Source organism: Lepisma saccharinum, chromosome 21 (genome assembly GCF_977018435.1).
Source record: "Lepisma saccharinum chromosome 21, izLepSacc3.1, whole genome shotgun sequence".
NCBI lineage: Eukaryota > Metazoa > Arthropoda > Insecta > Zygentoma > Lepismatidae > Lepisma > Lepisma saccharinum.
The window spans coordinates 33,056,983-33,065,184 of NC_139249.1; positions in this window are offsets into that span (position 1 = coordinate 33,056,983).

Consider the following 8,202-nt stretch of genomic DNA (forward strand, 5'->3'; position numbering starts at 1 on the left):
GTTGTTTCAGTACTGTTAAAATGTTTTTGATATTGTGAAAAGATCTTTCAACTATACTCTAGGAAATTGGTAGGCAATATAAGTTCAATGGAAAGGAATGAATTGTTCTCCACTTCCAAAATATCCGTGAGCTAAAGAAGCGAAAAAAAGAAGTTTTAAAGAATCAAGAAAGGCGTTTTTGTTAAGACTATGCAAATAGGAGCTGTTCCCCATCGTACACATTTAGAATCCGTATGCGCTAGTCACAATCATTGCTGCTAGTGCGCATGCGCTTACTGGACGAGTCCACTGGCAAAAATAGGGGAGATGGCTGCAAGTGGAACGAACACAAAGTTTCACACATGTAATAACGCTGTTGAAATACGTTGAGAGGGAATGTTACTAGCTTTAAACAGCCATCGCAAAACATAAACGCAACAAAGCGAGCGATAATGAACAAAACAGCCGAACTTACTAACGAAACAGCGTTGTTCCGTGTATGTTTCTACCTACTTCCCATACCGCATGTCTCGTCTTCCGCGGTAGTAATTCAGGCTCAAAACAAAACGACGCAAATTGAAAATATCCTTCTTCTTCTTCTTCTTCTTATTTTATTGGCTCACACCGCCTTTAAGCGATTTCTAGCCAAAATTGCCGAATACTGATTTTGTTGTCTTTGATCTTGCTATTCACATTTGTCAAGAAAATATATTCTCCACTGTCACTTTTTTTTAGAATTATAGACCATTCTGTTTCTATGATATAATATGAGATTTATCGTTTATTATGGAGGTTATTAATTTATTTATATTGTGGAGTTATGTTTCCGGACAAAACTATCCAATATCCACACAATCGTAGTTTTAGGTTAAAAAAATAAGTGTTGATATGGATATCGGAAGCGGGATTTTTGAAAACCTCAAAGTCAAAGGAACAAAAAACGTAAACCGTAAAAAATCTTCCATCTACTGGCAATTTATTATTTATTTTTTAATAGTCCCTGAAGTTGTGCTCCCTAAGAGAAATTCGCTCATATTCCGCCAGAGTGCATCCAACAAACAATATTTGTTAGTTTCAATTCCACGTAATGCTCACATAGGATAATCCGGACTTGACCAGTAGTTTAAAGCGGAACAAGAACTACAATGTCTGCACCAGGGGATCGAATCCGAGACCCCTACGAAAATCAGGCTACAGCTATACCAGTACGACATCACGGACGATCACACATCTACAACCAACAATCTCCAAGCTGCGATATAAATCTCTATACAGTTGGCAACACTGTCCACAATCCATGCTCGACCATCCTGTGCGTACAAGCTTGGGCGTAAATGCACAAACTTACCTCGTTCAAAGTTGGAGCCCCTTGAGGTAAAAAAAAAGAAGAGGGTACAACCCAATTGGAACTAGATAAAAACAGTAAACCAACACTCAAGGAAACTACCTACCATTTCCTCGGAATATCCCTTTTCGTCACGTTCCTCTCACTATTCGCCTTGCTCCCCCCTTTGTCTTTCGCCTTTGTTCTTGGGGGGATCCATTAGAAGGCTGGGAAAATCGGGCTTCTCGTTGCCATGGCAACTAATGGTTGTTTCCCGTGGACGCCCTTTGAGATGACAAAGGAGCATCAATGTTGGCCATTGCGAGGTAGAAATGGGGCATGGAGAAGTAGGTCTGTGTAATGGAATCTACCGGGGCAGTTCTTGATTCCCAGGACAACAATTAACGCTGGGTACACTCGACTACAGGCTGTGCAAAAAATATCTGGTCCAAGGTTTGTGAGAGGCTGCATTAAAAATGCGTGTGAAAAATGGAGCGAATAATGTAATCTGTGTTGGACAACAACAATACTTAAGACGTCGAGGGTGGGGAGAAATTTACGAGCGGTGCGTTGGATGGTAGACTCACGATCGAGTTCGAGTCCACCTTATATACAGGGTGTATCTAAATTCCCATTACAGACTTTGAGGGTTTGTAGTGGGGACCAAAACGGTTACGTTTTGCATAGGAACTCATGTCCGGAAACGTTCCCGCTACAAGTAAAACACCACCACAACACACGATGAACACTCCCACTTCTGCTGCTTACTGTACGTTGTTTTGGCATAGCTTCAGCGTCCACTTATAAGAAGGACTCGATGTGCTGACCAATGACTTAAACACAAACACCATACATACGTATCATGTTCTGGTACACACGATGATCATACAACGTCCGTACGGGCGCCTCCTATGCAGGATTATCACACTCTAAGCACTTCAAATTAGGAGGACGGCAAAAGTCTACCCATACGTGCTAACTTCTTATCAGTCGTAGAACATGAACTCAGAATTATCTCAGGGCTTGCTGGGAGTAAAGAAAGGTTATACCAGGTTTATATATATCTATAATGTTTATTATAACAACACAAGGATGTCCGTTAGCACACTTACACACGTGTCTTTACCTGTACCACGCACCTGTATTTACGTGCACCACTTTTGGTCTCGGGAACTGGCCGTAGCCAATCGGTACCCCCGAAGAGCGGGACGCTTGGGTGCTAGGATCAAAGGATACCGCGACATCCCTCAGCGTTAGCGGGAAATTGGCAAGCCAACCGGTGTCTCCTATGCAGAGACGGCAGGTAGAACCTGAGTACATATCAGCCTAAGCGATGGGACCAGGTAGGTAGGTTGCTGCTAGGCTCTTCTTCTTCTTTCTTCTCCCTTCAGGAATGGCTTCTAGTCTTCAGGCTGGGAGGCCAGTTAACCCTGGATGTTTGCCTGTTGACATCAGGGAGCCAACTGAGCTCCGGGCCTCGCTGCGCTGGCTTTATACTCGCGGTGGCGCATGGGTGGTGAAAATTTTAACTACAAGTACGCGTTGCCAACTCATTTTTTACATATAGCAAACTCCGTACTGAAAATTATCATTGTTTGACCTTGAGAAAACACGAGTGGAAAAATCACTAGATGCACCTGTGGTCATGAACTAAAAGTGTGTGCTTCTAGACAATAGAATTAATAACGAGTCGCGCAGAACTCTGCATTACTAACAATGTGTTTAACTGTGTAAAAGACAAATATTAACATTTTAAAGAATAAGTTGGATTTGAACAAAGCGTATGACTCGCAGGGACATTTAGCATGCATTCTTTAACCAAACCTTGTTAACAAAATATAATATGGCGACCACGCAGGGTCGTTACAATCAACACCTGCTAGTCCAACATCCGCCGCTGACATAACCCACGCCAGCAGGTCTTCCTCTGATTCCACCGGGGTCTCGTAAATTAGGCTCTTTATGTGGCCCCATAGGAAATAATCGAGCGGAGTCAAGTCCGGCAAACGTGCAGGCCAAGGATTTGGGCCACCGCGCCGAAAACGCGGGAGAGTTCAATGTGTGTTGTGGTGTTGTTTTGCTTGTAGCGGGCAAACGGTACGTTTCCGGACATGAGTTCCTATGCAAAACTTCACCGTTTTGGTCCTCACTACAAGCCCTCAAAGTTTGTAATGGGAATTTAGATACACCCTGTATAGATAGGCTCATTGGGACTGGATCTACAGTTTAAAGTGAGATCCGAACCACTATGTACCTCCACTCGGGTATCGAACCCAAGACCCTTAATACAATGCGACAACGTTACCACTACACTACCAATGATCCTTGAGGTTCGAATCTACTGGCGTATATGTGTTCCTTAGGGAGAGCTCTTTCAGCAGTTCCATATAATCTTCATTCATCCTTCACGTCGCGATTCTACACAAGTGGCAGAAAACGAGAGCGTTAAGTACCGTGTACTGCGGAACTGTTCAAGGTCAACCTTCAAACCGCTTACATGTTACAAATTCTAGCCTTTCTCTCTACTCCTCCTCCGAATACAGTGGCCTGGCTGCAGTGTTGCCAGCAGCATAGTAGCGATTCTCAAAGAAACATCAGTGCGTATTGCCTAATTTGTATGTTAAAAATCAAATTACCAATTTTATATTACACTGGAACGTTGTATATAATTTGTTGCTGTAGAAACGTATAAAATCTCATGAGCATGATTCTGGTTGCGTCATTTTGGAGCCAAAAAACTATCAAACTTACACATAGCTGGTAATAGTTTTATGAATACACACACAGTAAAGTATATTTTTTTCCTGTTTCTAAGAACATTAAAATTCCTCTCAACAACTACTTCGTTACACAAAACACTTGGCAACACTGAGCAGCAGTGTGTCGAGACGAGAGGAAAGAAGATAAGAACGGTTACAAGTTGTTTATCCTTAGAGGTTGAGGGGGCACAGGCCCGGATCCAGGAGGAGGACAATAGGGGCGATCGCCCCTCCCAACTGCAAAGTTTTTGGATATATGCCTAATATTTTTGAGGACTCAAATATTCTGTCTATTATCACCAAGTATAACAGGCTCGATAATGTTTTTTAGAATTGAAGTTCAATTTATGCTCACGATAGGCTAATCGGAACTGGACCTACAGTTTAAATTTGAATCCGAACCACTTGTAATGTGCCTCAAAAGGGGATAGAACCAGAGTTTTATTTCCCTGAGCTTAATCACTATACTCCTCATATCTGATCGTTTACCGCGGCAATGGCAATGAGGGAAATTATGACAAAGACACAATAATATAAAGCTTTTCCAGTCCTGAACCACTATATTTGCAAAACAATACTCTGGTTTCTAGAACATAAAAGGCAGCTTTACATTACGATATATTCTTACAGTCCAGCCAAGAAAGACAAAACTACCTGGAAAGGTATATTCCAAACGCGAGAGGGTAAGCAGGTAGAAGCACCAGCCAAACTACGCAGTGATATTTCGTTTATATACAGGGTGGCTTAAAAAGTCCTTATGAACATAAACATTAGCCTCGTCACTGTGAAGGACTTTTCATTTAATGGAAGCGTCACACTGTAAATTGTTCGGGAAAACCATTCATAATGCGCAGCTCTTGTGGGTGTATCCGATTAAAATCTTGTGCAATGGCATGCGAACTTCTCTCCCTAGACATCACTTTGATATCGATGCATTACCGATGCGCTAAACAAATTTTAAGGCATATTTCTAACACTTCGAAAAGGAGCAATTTGGTACAAGAATTCAGTCATAACTTTTTACTGGTTAAAGATACGTCGAAAAACCTTCACCATTGCATTTCTCGTGAAATTCTAGCCTGATTTGAAACCCCCTTCGTATTTAAAATTCTGAAGTTGAATTCAAGATGACGGACATCAAGATGGTCGCCTATCGTGCGGGTGGCGTCAATGTGGTTTCCCCCTTGGCCTGATAACGATTGGTCATCACCATTTCCACGTTGCGCGCTGCAGTGGCCTTGTACCGAGGGTATTAAGTGACTTTTTGAGTCACCCTGTAGATTTTCTTGTATTCATTTTCATTCTGAACCCTTCCATAATTTGAAACATATACTTACTTCATTGATGTTTCTACAGAAAACTATTTTCACTGAACTCTTACCTTCCCAAAATGTCATTGCTGTCACTGACCTCCAGGTACCAGACCGGAAACGTGAGCCTTTTTGTATGGGTCAACTTTAAGCCAAAAACTTCGTAGAGAGGGAGATAGTATCATGGCGGCGAACATACCATTACATTTCTAATAGTAACAATTATTTTGAAGATTGCGAGTCATTGCACCACACAAAATTGCAATTTTAAAATTAACTAAGAAATATATAACTCTACATATTATTCTCCACGAGTGAGTACAAATAATTTCTTCACAAAAATGAAAACTTAACAAGCTCTAATTTGTATCTCCGCCATATGTCCAGCCCCAGGATTATGCACGGCTCAAACAAAAGCTCATCGTTTTCAGTCTGTACTGCCGTCATCCCTATTTTGACACTGAAGAAGTCCAGTTGGCGCATGCGTACTTCTGTCCATGGCCCCAGGATTATGCACGACTCAAACAAAAGCTCATCGTTTTCAGTCTGTACTGCCGTCATCCCTATTTTGACACTGAAGAAGTCCAGTTGGCGCATGCGTACTTCTGTCCATGGTTTCGGCTAAGGCAGCCGGACTGTATATAAAACATGTTAAATAAAACTGTATGTTAGAATTGATTCTGTAATTTCTGGATCCGCTACTGTTGGGACCTTCACCCGCCTGCCGCCATCGGATACCACGAGATGGCAGCACAGTAGTTGAATATAACAGCAAACTATAGCCTGGACAAGAAACACTTTCAAAAACACTGCAAGCTACTATATTAAAATAGAAACATGCGGACTATTTTGTGTACATTATTTTAAATTTTACACTGCGGTGTAGAGGGCATTCGAATATAAACCTCTCTTTCACACAGTATATCCTGCATTCTTTCACATTAACAACGTTCCGTCTCCTGGACGGACACAGCAGGGATAATAACATTATTTAATGAAAGTCCATAGTTATTGTTAACAATTTAGCGTTGTGTTATCATGGATATGGAGATTTATTAATGAGATTATTTTATTTTATTCTCTAGATGGCGTTGTCCTGTATTTTGTTGTTGATATGAGATTTGGACCATTTCGGTTGTCGAGAGCGTTGAGTGCTGGACTCGAATTCGAACGACTGACTGTTCCAGTTCGAGTACTAGCAGGTTGCGAGTACTCCTTTACCAATGAAAAGTAATCATTCATCCTGAACTGTCAATTTCAAACGAATCCTCGACTATCAGGGTAAAGTAACTAATATTTCATTTCAGATTGGAGTAAAAAAACCTTCAATGTCCTCGATTCATCAGTCCAATTTAGTATTCAGGTAAGGACAATTGCAACTCAGACGCACTATATAATTGGATCCTCTATCCCACACAGCACAAATTTCCATAGGATAGCCACAATGTCCAGATCAGATCCATGGATATTGTGGATATCCCATGGACGTCCTATGGATATCCAGTCCGCACGAAGGAATCGTGTTTACCATATCTGACCAAGCGAGTCGCGCATGCGCTCAAGACCAGGTGAAAGTTCCTGGAGTTACAAGTCTTTGACGCACTCACCACTCGAGGTTGCATTGAGGAGATAGTTGCGGTGAGCTTGCGCCTGGTAGTGAAGAATAAGCTCAAAATCGGTGCAAACTTTGTTTATCATGGATACGCTTGTGAATACAAAGCATTTTTCGGATGTGAAGACGTGGGTGTATGTGTGTAGGTGAATTCGTGTGCATCCATGGCCGCGCGTGTGTGTGTGTGTGTGTGTGTGAGGGAGAGAGAGAGAGAGAGAGATGAGTACTTAGCGTATGCGTACACGAGGTATTCGATATGCGTAAATCTAGTCCAGGAATATTATTTTCGTATCCAAAGTGTGTGTGATATGTCCAGAATAAGTGAATTACAAGTGAACAGCGAGGTAACGTGTGCAACTACTTTATACATCGCGATAGGAGGAAACGTAGAAACTGCTTGAAAATGAGTACATGTTCTGCATGTTCAAAGCCTGTGTCAAGGCAGGACATACTTTCAACAATACAGTGTAAGGACTGTTTTAACTGGCATCACACCAAATGTGTTCAACTAGAGGAGAATGACGTAGATTTAATTAAATCAACAAATGAAGTATGGTGGTGTATAAAATGTGCGAAATCCAGGTGTGGTAGCATGCTAGAAGAAAGGGCAAATGAACCATCAGGAGAAGTAAAACCGTCTATTACGGATGTGTACGAGCTATTACAGGGTTTGAAAATGGAAGTGGAAAATCTGAGGAAAGAACAAGAAACCACCGAACGCGAATTAGGAAAGTCGCTTGATCTCGCACACGAAAAACTTGACGAAAATGTAGAGTTGGTGAAAAAAAAATCTGAAAGCATCGCAAAGTGTCTGCTTCAAATAGAAGAGTTAAAAGAAGATAATATTTTTCTAAAAAAGAATTTAATTGGTTCACAATTGCAATTAGACGAATTAGAGCAATATGGGAGAAGAAACACACTGGAAATATGTGGTGTCCTGATAACCAGAATGAAAATTTATTTGAAGTTGTAAAAAATGTAGGGCGAGTTTTAGATATTGAAGTAGATGATGAAATGATAGACAACTGTCATAGACTAAAGAAACCTGCTCAACAAAAATCTGCAGCCATCATTGTTAAATTTGTTAGGCGAGTAGATAAGGATAAATTTATGGAAAGAAGAAAGGTAAAAATAAATCTAAATTGTCTTCATTTGGGTTACACTAACAATGATATGTATATTAACCAAAGTCTCACCTCCCTTAGAAGGAAATTATAT